At 44.9% G+C, this 14,840-nt stretch overlaps 1 long non-coding RNA gene across 1 annotated transcript; it reads left to right on the top strand.

Annotated features, from left to right (window-relative positions):
• The first annotated feature begins 495 nt into the window (after nucleotides 1-495).
• LOC141578373 (uncharacterized) lies at nucleotides 496-13,246 on the top strand. The gene is made up of 3 exons (XR_012508727.1): nucleotides 496-2,587; nucleotides 7,933-8,091; nucleotides 9,023-13,246. It is a non-coding gene; the product is annotated as an uncharacterized LOC141578373 (long non-coding RNA).
• Nucleotides 13,247-14,840: the final 1,594 nt, after the last annotated feature.

Here is a 14,840-nt window from a genome sequence, read left to right as displayed (position 1 = left end):
CCAACACACGCCCAGCTTTACCTCCCACGCGAAACTATTTTTCTTTTGATTGACATTCTTTTTTTAAAACAATGTTTGAAATGATTCTAAAAAGTCATGAATTTGAAGGTAAGTGGGTCTTTCTGAAAAAATCTATGTTTAGCTTTGCAACTGGCTTGTGAAAACTTGTTTTTATTTTGATTGTTGTGGGTTCACACCCCTGGAGTTTCGTTTTGACTTTTTGGGTTAAATGAGTTTCAAAATGAAACTCATCCAATTGTCAGATTTTCCCCCTAGTTTTAATTTAAACACTGGAGGCTGTCTTATTCCAGAGCTGCTGAGCATTAGTCTTTCTCCAGGATTCCTCTCCTCTGCTTCTGGCAAAATGAATAACGCCCGCCTACTGTGTGTTTAACCCCTCTTTTCCCTCTTCTGAGTACCTTTAAAACAAAGAGCAGAGGCCAAGGGAACGCCCTTGTGAAGTATCAGAAAGGCTGAGCTTCTAGTCTTGCTCTTTGGTGGCCAAGCAAACTTGATCAGATCCATGCTTACTTCCCCACTGGAGAAATAGGATGCAAATAAAATCTCCTCTCTATTTTTTTAGAGTGCCGTGGCCAAAAATCCAAGTTGAACTTGACTGTCAATTCAAGAACAATATTCTTCCTAAGTAAAAGTTGTTATTATAGAGAGGGACTTATCACCGAAATTTTTTTATTTTAATAAGCATTCAAAGCCTCAGGACCTGACATTGGAAGCTGCAAAGTGAATTCCTGCTACTCCAGAAAGGTACAGCCTCGCACAGGTACTCAGGTGAAGAGAAGAATGAATTATTAAGCCAACTTGTGAAGAGATCATAAGGTGAATGAGCTAATCAACATTTTTTACATTCTCTACTATCATCATTTAGTGGGGCTACTTTTTTAATGTCCGGTGTGCTTTATACAAAATATCTAAGAAGCGATAGTCAGCTCGTATTCATGTCCTATTGCTGCTGTCACACATTATTATAAACTGAGTGGCTGGGAGCACAGTGTGAATTTGTTATCTTCCACTTCTGGAGGTCAGACATTTGAAAGCAGTTTTCCAGAACAAAAATCAAGCTGTGAGCAGGGCTATGGTCTTTCTAGAAGCTCCAGGGGAGAATCTGTTTCCTGCCTTTCTGGCTTCTCAAGGCTGCCTGTATTCCTTGGCTTGTGGCCCTGTGTCACTGTGACCTCCCCTAAGAACCTTGGTGAGTACATTGGTCCCACCTCGATCATCCAGGATGGGCTCCCCATCTCCAGATCCTTAACTTCATCCTATCTGAAAAGGCCCTTTTGCTATGTAAGGTAACAGCATACTCACAGGTTCCAGGGATTAGGATGTTGGCATCGCTGGTGGGCCATCATTCTCTCTGCCACAAGCTACGAAAGCAGTGACCCAATCTCCTAGCCCCCCACTGACCCCAGTGCTTGGCACACATGCACACCACAGCCCATACTGGATTACTATATAGAGAATGAATGCAAGGAAGAGATTATGCCTGCTCTTGGGAGTTCCATTCATCAGATGCTTATTGAGCACCTACTATGAGCCAGACCTCAGGGGTGCAGAGCTGCCCTGGAGCACACAGACAGCCGCAGTGAGGGTTGAAAGGAGCACAGTTAAGCCTGGGTGTCCAGAGCCCAGAGCAAAGGCCCTGTAGTGCGTCCGTTTTACCCTTGTATTTCCTTTAATTATTGGCTGCTGTCTTATCTAAGAATTCTTTGAACACATCCCCTTGGCAAATGTGATTAATTACATTCAGACTTATTTCTTTAGTTCTAGCTTCCCCCCCAGGTACTCTTCTGATGTGTTAAGGAATTTCTGTTGAGAATTTTTGAAAGAATCAATGATTAAGTCTGCAGGACCTCTGCATCTCCACAGTGTGCCCTACTCCGCAAAAGCTCAGGTGGCTCAAAGGAGGTCTGAAGTGCATCTCAGAAGGTTAGCCTGGGAGCCTAAGCTCATCGGTTCTAGCTGTAAGTGTATTTCGGATTTCAAGCAGGCCTTTCAGAATATAACTCTGTAATGAAAAAGAATATTAAAAATAAGTATATATATATGTATAGCTGAATCACTATGCTGTACACCAGAAACTAACACATTGTAAATCAACTAGACTTCAATTTTTTTTTTAATGGGGAAAAAAAGAATACAACCTGTTAGCAAGTTATAGACTAGTGGCTCGTGCACCAGTGTCCAGAACCTGAATTCCCTGACTCAATTTGGGACAACTCAGGTGAGTTACAGAACATCACATGGTCTAAGGCTCTTCCTCACATGCTCTTTTGGGGTTCAGAAGGCCAGTGCAAATGCAAGCCTTCAAAGGAACCAACCACCAGTCTTCTGTCTCTCCTAGACTTGGTTTACTGCATTTCTTCCCTTTCCCTCTTTTTATCTTTCTCTCTCTCTAGCAGTCTGAAACAAGTCTTCTTTGCCTAGAGGATGAGCAGCCAGCTTGCAGGAGGAAGTCAGCGGGACGCTGCAGGTAGAGAATGCCAGAGGCTGCGGCGGCCATGAGGGACAGAGCCGGGACACACACTAGCTGCTGGAGGGCAGCCATGTCTACTCGTACGTCACTCCAAAGGTGATGACTGTCTGATATTTGCAAACCCACATTCCCTGCCACGTCTCCAAGTACTCCAGGTGCTTGCAGAAATCTATACTCCTCCATTTTTGAGAGGTTGATGTGTCCTCCCAGAGTTTGAAGGCATGCCTCTGTTGTTCAAAAAGTATGAGTTACATTGTGAACACATTTGGTTCAAGTTTAGTCTTGAAAGCTTTTCCTCTACAACTTCTCATGTCCTATTAGCAGATTGCACTCCTGAGCACGAACGTTTTTGTGCTGCTGCCCTTTTGGTGGTGGATGTTGGAAAAAATACTGCGTGCTAATCCCACACACCTGCTTTCAATTCTGCCCACATGGGTTGGGAGTAGGAGTTCTGTTCACTCCGAATATTTCTACACAATTTTCAAGACCTGCATTTTTCCATGCTAACACATCTCTGCTTGTCGGCACCTAATTGAGTGTACACACACACACACACACACATACACATGCACACCATTTATTTTCTCAAAGGGAGGAGTCAGCGAGTGTGAGTGGGGGATGACCACTAGATGGCAGTATATGAAACACTCAGTGTGCTCAGGGGAACGAAGTTTCAGGGCCACTCAGAGCTGGGGCTCCCAGATTTTAATCTGTAAAATTTTCTATAAAAAAGAGGAAAAATGGAGCGCTCCATAGGTTTGTCAAGTTTTTATTTTTCCAAGGAACATTGTTAAGATATAAATCAATTTTCACTGCTTCCTAAGAGAAACATTTTAACCAAAAAGAAATAGGAAGGACATAATCTCAAAGTTAAGGATTATCTCCTAAATGTGAACAGCGTAGTTTTATGAAAAACTCACCACATGCTCCTGGTGTCCTCATTTTCATGCAGGCCAATGAGAGAGTCATCCTGAACAAGCCTTTGGGAAAGAAACCTAGAGGAAAATGTGCAATTCCATGTGAAGTCACGATCATTGCTCTATCTGACCTCCTAACTGACCCTAAGACTTAAGTAGGGTTTCCATTCAGAGACACGAAGGAGAAGCAGTGATTGCCATTTGATCAAGCCAGGTTTGATCAGACCACTAGGAAGCAGGTGTCTGGACAAGCACACAGGATACCTCCACCTATGCCGGCTGCATCGTGGTGGAACCACCTGCCTCACTGGACTAGCTCAGTCATCCCCCGTGTCACCTCCCTTGCCCTGGGGATGGGCCCATCTAGCTGAATGTCTGTCTGCTGGGCCAGGCCTGCAGGGACTTCCTGCCCCTCCCCACCTGGTGGCTGAGGGCAGCACAGCCCAGGCTCCCCATCTTGGCCCCTTATTCTACCTCACCAAAGTCTGCAATAGAACCCGTGGGCCCGTCTGCGGGTCTCTTTCTGTGCCAGAGGTGGAGTGAGACACTATACGTAGCTCGAGAATGTGCTAAACACTAATAGAGTGACACAAATGGCAGGCTTTCAATTGGAGAGACCCTCACTCAGATTCCTTGGCTTGGGTAAATCACTCTGCCGGTCTAATTCTTGGTCTCCTCATTTGAATATTGGGATAATGATAATGTATCCTGTCAGCCATGGTCAGAGTAAGTGAGGTAGTCTATAGTAAGTGTATACAGTGCTTTCTTGTGCTCAATATGCACTAACTAACGTTAATAATAGAATTACTTTTGGTGCAGGGTGCTTCTGTCTAGAGGCAGGCAGGATGGGTCTCCCCCCTAAAGATGCCATTCTTTGTGACGAGAACGGCACACACAGTATTTGGGGGAAATTAGCTCACCATCACTGCGTCTCCCGTTAACAGCACTTACTCTGTAACTGGTCACGGGCGAAAGTGACCGGGGTGTTACACAGCCCGACGATTTGGTTTCCAGGCACAATGCAGGAGACCTGGAATGTTCCCTTCTAGGAACCCAGGCAGCCCTGCTTACTTAGAACGGTGGCAATGACTTGGTACTCAAAGGGCGGGCAGCCCCGTTAAGCATCTCCCTCCCTCCCTCTTCTACTTAATTCAATAGAAGGTCCAATAGCAATAATCTCTGTGTAGATAGAGCGGCCTCTGGTGAGATTGGAGAGCACAGAGAAAACTCCAGATAAGCAGACACAGTGAAACTGATACCACAACACTGGAGTTGTGGGCTGACTAATCCTGGCCTGTTGTAGGAAACTCCTTTGTGAGTCACTGCCCTGGACCGTTGATGGTAAGGGACCCCTGGAAGGCTGTGCTTGTACTGCCACCTAGTGGTTATAATAAGCAAGGCTCGGTCTGGGAAGAATTCTGGACCCAAGTCAGACCCACCTGTGCAGTGATCACTGTGAACCAACATCTTCCTCACCAAAGTTTTATAAGATGAACATTTTATTCACAGATTTATAACCTAGTTCCCTAATGTGATTTGATTCAATTTTATCATCCCCCCCAAAGCACTGAACCACCATGAGATTCAACATAGGGGCAAAAGCCCCAGCCTAGAAGTCTAAAGGCTCTCTTAGAAGATGGAAGTTAACAATACCCAGGGTTTAGGCAGCCTTGAGGTCTGAGTGTGAAACCGCTGTATAAACTGATGCATTCCGCTTTCAAACATTCTGCCCTGCTTCCCCCCCGGATTCTGCCCCTTTATGCCCCTATGCCCACACCCACCCTTCAATAAAACCAACCAGCCAACCTCCTCTTCTCCCACAGAAAGTGGAAGACCCTTATCCCTTATTAGTGCTGAAAGTAGAAAACGCACAAAAACCAAACAAAAATAAAAAATGGGAAAGAGCCAACGCAGGATGTGCTCGTGGGACAGTTAACGATGTAAAGAGTCAGGGAAGACCCCTGCCGTTCACAGCCCCCACTTACCAGGAGAAAACTTCATTCAGAGGACAACAGCCACCCAGAAGTGGGTTGACCCCAGACAGATCTTGCTGAGTTGACATTGAGTGATGGTGCCTCCAGGTGGAGACCAAGGATTCAGCATGTTTCCCAGCCTCAGTCCTGGCCCTGAATCTGGGCCTTCCTGCCTGACCTGGGTGGAGGCATCCTCAGAACAGTTCCTGCCCTGCTCAACCCCTCTCTCATCTCTGAAATTCTCCAGGCATCTGCGTTTCTGCACACCTGTCTGGGCTCCCCTGGCTCAGCCCCCTGCCCCTCGTCCTCTGTGGGGCTGCTGTGGCTCAGTGTGTGTCCTGCCCAGCTGAGCAGAGGTCTCCAAACTTGCTTGATGATACACCCTTATCTGTAAAATAATTTTAAGCACACACCTCACTTGGGACATTTATTTCAGTATATATGCACTACTGTATTAATATATCAGGTCTATTATAAAACTTCCATGAAGATAGATATCCTAAAAGGATAAGAAATTAAAATATAATGTATGTACCAACAGGCCTGTGCCCAGGAGTGAGTGCAGCCCCTTTTGGGGAACACAGGTCTGGGGTGGGCCTGGACCCTTTCTCTGGCTGTGAGAGCTGTACTTGGGGCATAGGGAGCTTGTATCTTGTGAACTGGCATGAGGTTAAGAGAAGCGGGACATACGAGGCGGACCCTCTCCTGAAGCCCCCACCTCAACTCAGGGAGGAAGGAGACATCTGCCAGGAGGGGAGTCAGGAGTGAGAGCGACCACGATTCTCTTCTCAAATCACACCTTCCTCATGGGTGTCTCAGAAGACTGTGGTCACCCACAATGAGAACTCTGGACACAGAGGGCACTGGCTTTCTTGCCCTGTGTTATAGGATCTTCTGATTCTCCTGAGAGGACTCCATGATTTGCTGAAGTGAAAAGGATCATCCACTGGATACAAGCAATACTGGGTCATTTACATACATGGTACCATTTAACCCCCCCAAGCAATCCTGAGAGACAGATGTACAACCCCATCGCAGAAGGAAGCTGAAGCTAGGAGAGGTTAAGTCACGCCCTCAAGGCCACATATCTCTTCCAAAGTAGAGTCTGCCTATTTCTAAAGCCCCAGACTAATTGTACAAGTTCAGAACTGTCAACTTTTGATAATAATAGTAATATAAAACAAATTAACTTTTATGGAGTTCTTAATCTTTATAAAGGCTTAACTGTTGCATCTGGTCCTCACAAAAGCACTGAGTTGATTCTACCTACTCTTTAAAAAGGAAACTGAAGCTTAGTGAGGTTTAGTAATTTGTCCAGAATTACTAGTTCTAGAAAGCTGTGGAAATGTGATGTCTGACCCAAAGCTGGAAATTGTAACCTTTACCTCCTTCTCCAAGTCAGTCCAGCTGTGCTGACAGGGAAGTGCGGAAGCAGGACCCAAACAGCAGCATTCTGAACTCTGGAGGCTTTCTCCCACGCCTGAAGATGCCTGGACGGGGATGGGTCATGTTAAGCAGAATTAGTTTGTCAGGTTAGCCAAAGGCAGGGCAGAGCTAATTCCTGCTCAGAGTCTATGTGAATCTCTAAACTTGTTTTCTTGCTGTGAAATGGAGGGGCTGGATGAAACACACTCCAAGACCTAGGATGGCAAGACTAGCCTTATCTCTAACTTCTATAGTTCTATCAGATGGAGAGTGGATGTTTTTGTGTGGGGAAGGGACAGGTCTGAGAACAAAGATATTCCCACCCTTTAACACGGATCGACTCTGCCCCTAGCCTGGAGGACACCCCCAACCACACACACACACACACACACGCACACACACAACTGTGTTCTCCAACTTCTAAGCACAGGCCATTTGGTTTTTGAATTGAACTGTTATGTAAAAAAAAAAAAATCAATAAATCAATCCTTCGTTTAATTCCTGAATTTCAGGGAAGTATTCTTTGTTTCTGGAGATGCCTTGATTTCAGAACATGGGGTTGTTCCCTTGAATCAGCTACCTTACGAGTATCAAGCAGTGCTCACCTGGCCTTGTCCTCTGTGGGCATTCTCTCCTTGACTCGGCAACAATTCAACCGGAGTTTTACCCCACAATGTGCCGGGTCCCTGAGAGACAAAATTTGGGAGGTGTGTTTAACTGATAGGCTCAGAATCCTTCCTAAGTAAGTTACTAGTCTGTAAACATACTTCTAGCTAATACAGTAAACTTATCAAGTGTATTGTGTTCGTAGGGAATGTTAATAGACAGGTAACAATCTAAGCCTGTTTATACATCCCCATGATGGTTTGCTGCCTCTAAACTGCTGCACAGGGCAGCGAATTCTCACCGGTCCCCTAGACTGTACCTGCCCGAGGGTCTGGGGCCACATCTCATATGTCTTATTTTCCTACCTCCCTGGTTCAGTGCTCTCCTTGTTTGTTGAACTGAATGGATTTTTGGTAAAGAGGAGTTCACAGATTTGCTTAGCCTGTCACTGGACAGTTCTAATAGAATGTTATTCCCCAGCGGAGCTGAGGCATATTTCTGTGTAATGTGTTCCTCACAGGTGGGCAGAAGTGAGAGGAGCTCACCAAACCCTCACTGACGGGCAGCAGGGGAAAAGAGCAGGACTACTGAGCGCCTCTGCAGGCAAAGTGTTCTGGAAACTAGTCCTGCTCACTTGCTGGCGTTTTAGCAGATGCTCACGCCACACCAGCAACATGCGGTAGGAACTGGCTCTGCATGAACATTTAACTCGGCTTCCTTGGCCTGAACTCCATTGGCATCCTCCACCTTAAAAGCAAAGATTTATCTGTCCCTAATCTCTCGGAGCCTGTGTCTTCCATGTGGCTGGATATAGAGGGTCATTACTAGGTCCCACATACTCCCTGTCTTTCCCACTCCATTTACTATCATATGAATTAGAGGTTCCACCTTTAGATTTTATTTTATATAAAGCTCTAGTAATGAAAGAGGCTTAAGACATCATCTATCTTCTTTGTCCAACACTGCAGCCACTAGCCACATGTGATGATCTAAATTAAAATTAAAATTAAATAAGAAATTAATTAAAATTCAATAAGAAAAAAAATTTTAATGGAGGTACTGGGGATTGAACCCAGGGCCTCGTGCATGCTAAGCACCTGCTCTACCCCTGAAATTAAATAGGGAATTTTAAAAAATGGTTTCTCACTTGCACTAGCCATATTTCAAGGCCTTAATGGCCACATGCGGCTAGTGGCTACCACATTTAAAGTGCAGAAGTAGAATGTTTCTATTATCCCATAAATTTCTGTTGGACAGTCCTGGTGACAAAAACACTGATTTTAAAAACAAAGAAGAGATTAAATGCTGCACTCAAAGTCCATGGCGGAAGAGAAATGAAACCCAGTTTTCCACACTTGAAGGCTCCCCTTTACTACACTGGAGGAGGTGTCATTTAAAATTCCCAGGGGAGAGGTTTCTCAATGGCATGCTAATATATGTCACCACGAGTTAACAGGACCATCTAATCCTTCCTGGAAGAAGGGGGTCAGGCAGTGTGGGGAGCCGCGAAGGATGAGTCACGGGACATGAGGGTCCAAGACTCAGGGCACGGGTCAGGCAAGCCCAGAGGCAGGGCAGACAGGGCGTGTGTCATCTGTCTGTATTTCCAGGCCTGGACTGGAGCTGGGACTCCGTTGTGCCAGAGGAGACAAGAGGAGCCAGGGGTTGCACGGATGGCCGGGCGTCCAGCAACAGGACATCTGAGGAAGACTGGGGAACTCTAACCAAGATCTTCAACAAGTGGTGTCCCTGTGCCAGCTTTCCACTCTGTCTTGTCTTGGCCCTCCACATTTATGCTCTGCTTACTGGGAGGTGCAGCACCATTCTGGAGCTGTTGAACTGTGTCTTAGTTCATATCATATGAACTTTGGTAATGAATTTCAACCTACTGTGAAAACACACAAGGCATAGGTTAAAGGTTTAGTTTAGGTTTGTTTTCGTAGCTCTACAGCTGAGCCATAGAAGGAGTGTAGGACGGGAACACACAAGACCCGGGTCTAACACTCTGATCCTGGGCGCCTCATTTAACATCAGTTCCCTCATCTGTGAAATGGGACAACAGGAAGGATTCCTTCTCCGGATTGTTGAGGAGATTAGGTGAGGTAATATTTAACACAATTACGTGCAAAGCAGAGAGCACTGCATGGGTGTTGATTAGTTGTTATCTGTATTGTTGTCCCCTCACGTGGCTTCTCTTTCGCAGCTGTTATGGTACTGAGTTCTGGGTGGCCCCGTTACCTTAGGTTTACCAGGTGTACGTGTTTCCCCACACCAGGATTATCATGTTTAAACAATTGATGGATCTATCTAATATCCTTATTTGAAGATGATGGAGTCACAGCCTATGTGGTTTTGTAAGCCCAGCAAAGAATAGTTTAATGGTTCAGTTAGCTCCTTGAGGAGATACACGGTGCTTGAGACATGCCAAATAAGCAGCATGCAACCTCTGTGGGGAGAGAAGTCAGCCGGCTTCTTGTGAAGACACAGCTTCCTGCAGAGCCAGATGTAGCTCGCATCTTCCTCTTGCTTTTCCCTAACAGCAGTGCTCAGGGGGGATAAACTTTACTTAACCTAATTAATTTTAATCACAGCTTTCAAATCTCATACTGTGAAAAGAATTACAAATTGGAATACATTAATAGAAGCCATAGTTTATGCTGTAAGCTAATCATGAAATGTGCATTTACATTTTCTGCATGAGTTTGCAATTACCATTAAAATAAAATTCCGTGATGTCCTTTTAAATGACTAAAATGTGAAGAGCAGATTGAGTCAGGCCCATTTTTGTGCTAAATTACTAGAAGAATGTCTAAATTTCTAAGAATTAGACGGCTGCCTCCATTTGAATTGCAGCAAGGAATTATTTCCCGTCATCTGCTCTAAGCTATTTCCATTTTTAAATAATAATCTTTTAAACTAATTGTGCAAACGTCTCACCTGCTTTAACAAGTAGTCTTTAGAGTTTAGTACAGAGGAGAAACCATACATATGTCTGTGTGTATCTGTATATGTATACACACTGATACATATAACTGTATACATACATATATATGTCTACATACTTATTAGGTGTATTTAGATCTATACATGCAATTTTGATTTTAGGTTTCATGAAGACTTTTATTTTATAGATGTATGTAAATAAATGCTACCTGGTTCCTCAAAGGATCTAAGGCATTTTAGAGGAACCAAAGAGGATATAATAACAATATTTTAATTAAGAGGGAGGAGGGTAATAGCTAAGTGGTTGAGCACATGCTTAACCATGTTTAGCATGCACAAGGTTCTGGGTTCAATTCCCCAGTACCTCCATTAAAATTTTCTTTTTTTTAAATAGAGAATTCATTCTCAAATTGGAATAGAATGGCAAGACATCCCAGGGTAATATCACGGCTTTTCTGTGTGTAGGACTCGGCACTTTTTACCTCCTTGCACTCACTCCATCTCTCTCGGTCCTGCAGTGAGCAGCACAGGTGTGATGGTGTCCATGTCACCGGCGAGGAGGCTGAGAGATTACCAGTAAGCAGCAGAGTGGATCTTTCAATTCCAGTCTGAGGCTCTTTTTATTGGAAGGCTCCTGGCATCTAGAAACACAATTTTTGAACTATGATAGACCAATGAGGAAGAAGCAGGGGGCATAAGCAGTGACAGCCTGCAAACAGCATCCTGATATCTGAACATTAGTGACTGCAGAATGCTGTGGGGTGAATGCTCCTCTGGAACACAGTTTGAAGCTTCAGCTGGTTTGTTTAGTGACCTGGCTGGACTCATTCAGACTTTGGTTTCCTGGGAAGATTTCATATCTAATTACACCTGAGAATGGTCCTAGTATATTGCTGGCTGGTTCTATAGCAATGCACACAAACAATGTCCCACAACAATAACAGTAGGAGCAGCTACCAATTATTGATTGCTTGCTATGTTCAGGACACTGTCAGATGAGTCCTTTCCATTTAGTGCTCTGTCTTCTTTTTTCTCGGGTCCATATTCCATTTCTGCCAACATTTCTATCCAAATTGGCTTTAAGATGCCCACTAACCAGTTTGTCTCCCTCTGCATATACCAAGACCACAAGGGCCGTGCTGAACCCCTGGCTGGTCTACATGGAGGCATCACCCAAGGACTAGGAAGAAGAGGCCACTTCACCCAAGTGTGGTCCAGTTCCAGATACCAGGTCTTCTTCAGATGCCAACTTCTCTTGACATGCCTCCTCCCAGCCTGGCACCATGGCTGACATCTCTTGCTATTGGATTCAGATATCGAAAGGCTCTACCCAAGAGCACCTGAGGGCCAGGCATAGAGCCTGGCTCTCATCCATCATTAACGGGATAGCAGATGGTGTGTGGTCCTCGAAAGACCAGGGCTTTCAGAGCCTGAAGACCTGGGTGTGAACAGTGGTTCCAAGTATGTCCACTGGGAGGTTGGGTGATTTACTGAACTGCTCTGCACGTCAAGTTCCTCATCTGTTAGCAGAGATTTACAGTCTGCTTTACAAGGGCGTTGGGTGAAGATGACTGTGGCATCTGGGTAAAGCATGAAGACAGTCCCTGACATCCAGTCAGTGTTCGGTGCTGAGGCTCTGCCGGGCCCTTCCCTGAGCTCCTGCTTCCTTTCCCTGTGTCCCTTAGTGTCCAACTTAACTCGTGCCACAGGAGCTATCTGGGGCTATTTTCTGAGGACGTGCCAGCCCCATCCCACCGTTTCTGCCTTCTTCCTCCCCGCTTCCACTTTGGACGGGGCCCTGTGCCCGGGTGCAGGAAGGATCTGAACGTGGTCCTCTGGAGGCCTCTGCACTGAGTGGAGGGCAGTGAGTCCCCAGTGGTCGGCCTCGGTTGGCAGGCCATCCAGACTGGGCAACAGGCGCATTCATTCTTGCTACGTAAAGTGTGCTCCGCGACCCAGCAGTGTTGGCAGCATCTGGCAGCTGGTTGTAAATGCAGAGTCCTGGGCCACTGAGTCAGAATCTGCATCTTGACAAGATCTCCAGGGATTCACATAAACATCAGGACTTGAGAAGCCCTGGACTGGGCCCTCAGATCACCTCTACAGGAGAATTTGGGTTTTTCTTCCCAGGGGTCAGTGCTGGTGTCAGCAGAGCCTCCAACAGGTGTGTGTTCAAAACATCTGCTAAAGTCAGATTTACCCATGTAAGAGGTTTTTTTTTTTTTTTTATTCTCTCTAGGTTGTCTAAAGCAAACTTAATGAATCTCTGTCCCCAAGACCCACAGATGTAATAGGATGCTGCCAGCTTGCTTCAGGTTAACTTGCCTGGGACTCCCCAGGCCATTCAGTAAAGTCTCCCAGACCATACCTGTACCTACGCTAGCCCTTCCCTATTATGGAAACAAAGTTACAAACACATACTCAGATGCATACATATACATATACATGGACATACCTCACACATGCACCTGCACACACACCAGAGGCCATGCCATTTCCCACCCCTAGACCTGGGCTTCTGTTGTTTCTTCTGCCTGGAATGTCCTTCTTGCCCTCATTTGGCTAAACTTTAGCCATCCTTTAAGTTTCGTTTACAGTGCCAGCTCAGCCAGGGCTGCCATTTTGTTCACACGTGGGCCTCAGGAAGATGATTGGGTGATGGCGTTTCTATGGTCACCACGTTGCATTACAGTATTTTGTTTGTGGCTTGATCATGTCCTGGGAACACTGAACCCAGCGAGGGCAAGGGCCGAGTTGTATGTATTCTTTTTTGTATCTCCAACACTCAGCACAAAGTCAGGCATGTTGTAGATGCCCCGAAAATGCGAACTGAATAAATAAAGTGGAAAAAAGCTTAGCTTGTTTCTGGTGGCTTGGTGTTTTATCCTTTGAAGTTTAATCAGAATGAAATAAAATTACTGCAGACTCAAAGCGTTTGGGGAAAATTCTGTAAAACCTTGCAGCCCAAGTGGAAAAAAACGGATCAAAGGGAAATTAGATGGCAATTTGTTATAAAAAAAAGTTTCTGTGGCGGCATTTTAATTAGAGAATATTCTTCTCACTGAAATTAGGGACTCCCAGGGAAATATTTGGGGCGTTAGAGTATCCGTCCTCATGTTTTTTCACCAGCTATTAAAGTACCCGCTGAGCAGCCTTTGTGAGGGAAGCTCCCAGGACCAGCGCAGTGAGACACTCGGCACTTACACAGCAATCTGCACTTCCAACAATTAAGCCTTTCACCCCCTCCTCACTCTGCAGGGGAGCAGGCTAGCGTTATTAACTGGATTCGATGGCTGAAGAGGCTCTGAGCATAAATGACATGCTTAATGCCACCAAACTGGACCATCACATGCAGAATCCAGACTTTTGCATCCTCTTCTCGTGTCAAGCAGTTATTTTTTTTTCCACCTCAGAAGGTAATCTCTTTTGACAAATACGATACATCAAACCCAAAGGCTCTTCATAAGGAGACTGGACTGGTGGATTGGACCAGAGTTTCCCAGACTTTGGGATGTCACAGATCAGTCAAATGATTGAAACTCATTTTCAAATAGCCAGCTTTTTACTCTGCTAATTAGGAATGCTAAGCAAATCTCTGATCAGACTTATGTTAGAAAATGAATATTGACATTTAAGAAAAAAGGAATGATCTCAGAATAAAGCCCAGCTTAAAAAAATGGAATCCATTTAGCTTTATGAAAAACTCACCCACTTGTCGTTATCTTTCTCATTTCATAGCAGGCCAGTGAAAACTAGTGACAGTTTGAAGTAGTGTTTGGGAGATGTGGGTTTTGCTGAACTTTGTGAGATCCATGTACTCTGTTGGAATTCCAAAACGAAGCTTTTGTAGCAAAAAACTGAGTGAACAGTCACAAGCTGGGTCTTCCACATCAGGGTGGGTTGCCTGCTTGTCCCTGATGCAAGTGTGGCAGAAGGGTTGGCTCACTCATGACTTTCCTCTTCCAGAATCCGTGTTAATGTAACATCTCTGCTGTATGCCCCTCAGAGAAAGAAGAGGGACGGCTTGAAAGCCTTGATGTGATTTTTCCTAGCGGTTGTCAGTAGGACCGGGCTGAGCAAAATCCTACCTGAGGACTTTATCCCATGGTGTACACCACTCTTATTTTTGCTTTGTCCACATAAGAAAAATAAAGAAGGTAACTTGGTGCTGAGACGTGAATTTGAGGGGCTTATATATTAAGGGGAAATTAAAAAAAAAACTTAATAAAACTCTGTATATTATGAAGAAATTATGGAATAAAACGTCTAAAAAGAATTACTGTGATTGGTTGAAGGAGGGGCGTTTTGGATAGATTTTTCTTTCATGTTTTCCAAATTTTGTTACTGTACTTCTATTACTTTTGGAATTGAAAGTAATTATAAAGAAATGAGAAAGATGGAAGAATTGCATCTTTACTGACTTTTAGGGATGTCAATGAAATACTGCAAAAGCAAGCAGCAAACTCGTCAGTGTGTTATGGCAGG

This window comes from Camelus bactrianus, chromosome 8 (genome assembly GCF_048773025.1).
Source record: "Camelus bactrianus isolate YW-2024 breed Bactrian camel chromosome 8, ASM4877302v1, whole genome shotgun sequence".
Taxonomy (NCBI): domain Eukaryota; kingdom Metazoa; phylum Chordata; class Mammalia; order Artiodactyla; family Camelidae; genus Camelus; species Camelus bactrianus.
Note: the sequence above shows the minus strand (reverse complement) of the source record. Positions and strands in the feature narration are given on the sequence as shown.